Here is a 3838-nt window from a genome sequence, read left to right as displayed (position 1 = left end):
CTATTTTAATGAATGATATATATATCATAATATTTAAATTAAGCTGACAATTCACGTTTATTTGCTTTTTTAAATTAAAGTGCAAATTATATTCTGGTCATAAGAATACATGGGGGGTTCTCAGTGCTACTTCTTTTAACTTTTGCTCGTTTAGAGTTTGACTAGATTATCTATTGTAGTTTATGATCGTTTTGGGTTTCGTTTATTTATTAATGATGATTTGTGGTAGTTTTACACTTGGAGGATAAGAAAAACTAACTCGTAGAATTTCACAACGCTTTTGTCCGTAAAAATTTAAACAAAAGGAATTTGTTGGTTCCCAAAACCAACTATCCTTTCAAAGGAAAGTTAAACTTTCTTATACTTTTCGGGACCATATGTTTTTAGCTTAATTCTGATGATTTTTTAAATACATTTTTCTCGTCTTGTTTTTTATTTTGTGCCTGATACTGCATAATGTTGCAGAAGTTCGTGTAGAAGTTTAAAAAACAATGAATTTGCTGGGTTTTCTTCCAAATTTTTAAGATACTTTTGTTGTGTAAATTCGTCTTTTTCACCTTCCGTAGTACTTCTCATAAAAAAACCTCTAATAAAATTTTTGAATTTGGAAAACCCTATTTGCCTCAGGGGGAAGGGGCATTTTCGGGGATGTGTCTATGCTCTGTGTAGGGTATTTTCTACGGTGGGCATTTTCCGGGACATATTTTCCATGGTGAAATTATCTGGGGGATATTTTCCATGGGGAAATTTTCTGGGGGGAGGGTAAACATCTAGAACCATTTTCTTGTCCTCTAGATTTTGAAAATTACTAAAATTTTAGTTTTTCATTAAGACTAATAAAAAATACCAGAATTCACCTCCCCTCTCCTCCCCACCTACTACGCTTTGAAAAATATAATCTGAGGCCAACCTTACTGTTATATATAATAATGATAGATGGTAATAAGCTTACCTAAGCTATGGATGTCAGGTAATTGATTTTTTCAAAGGATAATTTTGACAGGACCTGTACCTGTCATCATCAAATTCATCAGGCTCAATTTGAACCTGATGATGACAGGCACAGGTTCTGTCGAAATTATTGTTTGAAAAAATCAATCACCTGACACCCATAGCTTAGGTAAGCTTATACCATCTATCATTATTATGTTTTAAAAAACTTTTTTGTAGCTTCATTTTAAACAAATGAGAGTATCTAGAACTTCCCCTACGTTTTGTTAATTAGTACACCCTTCTCCCCCAACTTGCTTGAGCATCCATTAAAGGTGTTCCACTCTGTGTCCTCTAGAAAATATACGTTTGTATATGCCAAATTCATACTGATTTGTGCGAAAATTACATTATATTATAACCTAGAAAGTTCCAAGGAAACAGGCTCAAGCTCAAATTTTGGTTGGGTGCTTGGCTCCGAAACGCACCCAAAAAGCATTTTATCGGCTTAACATATATAATCTCAAATCTTATTGACAAGAGTTTAAGGATGTAAAGTAAAATCAACTAAAGTAAATAAAAGTAAAGTAATAAAGTAATAAAAGTAAAGTAATAAAGTACTAAAGTAAAGTAATAAAGTAAGGACGTCAGTTGAAGAACAGTAGCTGGACCGAAAAAAGTGCCAAAATCTGCACATGTTCCATCAGTTTAAAACCTTTCAGGTTTTGTTCAATGGAACAAGAGGATCTCAAATTCTTGTTAGGGACGGGGAGGATATAATACTGGAGCCCTAACATTAGACGGCCTAGAAATTTAGCCTAAAGACTTCGAGTACGTAAATCCAAATGCCAAGGAGACCATAAAGTACAAGCATATTTAGGATTGGGATATGGGCCACGAAAAAGAGGGCCCAAGAATATGCCGGCTTGAATCTTAAATAATTTTTTTTTCTTATGAACTTGAAACGTATATTCATAAGGGTTTGGACCACTTTTTACCACCTTTCAGAAAAAAAGAAACAAAAGCTCTAGTTTGCGAAAATTTAGGTAAAAAATTAACCATTTTTTTGCTGATTTACCAAGACTCAGAATTTGCTTCATTTGGCACTGAACAAAAGGCGCTTTCATTCAGCATGGAACAATAGGGAGCTACTTGACTTGGAACACTTTAGATGAGCTAATACCGCAAAACCAAGCTATCCGTGACACCCGCTCAAAATTTTGGTTCTCTGATTTGGAAATCATATATGAGCCAAATGGATGCTAATGCAGAAAAAAAAACTGGGTTTTACTGCATTGATTTGTGACGCCTAAGAAAAATACTGCCATTTTTTTTTTTTCGGTAAATGGATTAAAGCTTAAAAAGCATGTGAATCGAAGAAGACAAAAAAAAGAGTTTTTTCGACTCATTTAGTTAATGTCTAAGTTTCCCGCCCCCTCTCTGATTATTTTGAATTGACGTGACATGTTACAGTGACAAATATCATGATTAACATGAGATGTAGACAGGGATGAAGGGACTCCAATGAAGACATACAAAAAAGACAAATAAAAATGATAAAGTATTTACTTTTAGCAACTCGTAACAACCAAAATTAGCCTACAAAGACTTTGTTCCCTATAAGTTTGATGTCCGAGCCACATCACAGTTACACCCGTCAATAATAAATGCCAACATTCATGAACGACATGGTATTTTTCTTGATTGTAGTGTAACACTTGTATTTAAGAAGCGGAAAGATTAAATTGCAAGCAGTTAGTTAAAGATTTTGTACCAACACTTATTTGTGTCCTGTCCTAGAAAAGTAGAAAAGCTTCCATCTTTTCTAGTTTTTAAAGTATATCTTATAGTTTGATCCTGATTTGGCAGTCAAGAAATTTATGCTTGAAAGTTGAAGAATGCTCAGGTCGAGAAATCACAAACGGCAAAAAAATGTTTGGCGCTGTAGTCGTGCGTAATTTTGATTTTATCGACATATGTGACTATAATGTGGCTCAGACATGAAATTTACAGGGTAGACGGAATAAACAAAGGGGTTTAGCTTTTCAAGCTTTGGAGATAATGTGTCAGACTCTTCCTTGCTACAAGCCCAGATTTTCAAATTTAAATATGAAGGACCAGAATATCTTAGCAGAGGTGCAAATTCAAGAAAATGTTGAGGGTAATTTATTTTTAAATCTGGGAAGTACACATTGCTGGTTTTTTTCAACTAAAATACCAGAAAAATGTATATTTCGATGTTAATGCCAAAAATCGGTATTTATTTCAAATTTAGGGGGGATGAAACTTAAGGAAAACCTTTTCATTAGTACCTCTGCCTGTGGTTTTAGTGAATATCTAGATAACATGTACTAAACGATTTTTTTTATACTGCATTTGAAAGTTTCACTTATACACATTTTCAACTTGTTTACTTGAACAGTAATAACCTTTTTTCATTTAATCATTTTAATTTATTTATTGATTCAAACATCGTAGAGCGCAGTGCTTGCTGCTTAACAGAAAAAGTACGCTCGAGTGCTGTAACAAAGATTATCATTGGCGGCCAGGGGGTGGTTTTAAGGGCACGCCACTCTCACCCCTAACACCCATAATGTAGAAAGTTGACACTAATAACAGGATTAGAGGGCAAAAAATACCGCTAAAAGAACCACATTTATATCGTCACCCCCCAAACATTAATTCTGTATATGGGCGTACAGACACATCAGAATAATAAGTAACATCTCTACGATGACAGAACATTAGACAAGTGGACTCAGCAAGCGTAAATAGAAAAGAAAAAGACAAAAACAATGGGACAAAAATAGAAAGCATATAAATATTCTTAGGATATAATTTCATTGAAAAACAGAGAAATTACTTGAGAGAAGTTTTTCCACTCAAAACCATGTCATACTTTTTACGT

At 33.9% G+C, this 3838-nt stretch overlaps 1 protein-coding gene across 2 annotated transcripts in view; it reads right to left on the bottom strand.

The window, feature by feature from the left end:
• LOC136040891 (uncharacterized) overlaps nucleotides 1–3838 on the bottom strand; it is a 319761-nt gene that overhangs the window by 17341 nt on the left and 298582 nt on the right. The window lies entirely within an intron of this gene.

The sequence above is a fragment of the Artemia franciscana genome, chromosome 21, assembly GCF_032884065.1.
Source record: "Artemia franciscana chromosome 21, ASM3288406v1, whole genome shotgun sequence".
Classification (NCBI taxonomy): Eukaryota; Metazoa; Arthropoda; class Branchiopoda; order Anostraca; family Artemiidae; genus Artemia; species Artemia franciscana.
The sequence above is the reverse complement of the archived record's forward strand: the minus strand, read 5'-3'. Positions and strand labels throughout refer to the sequence as shown.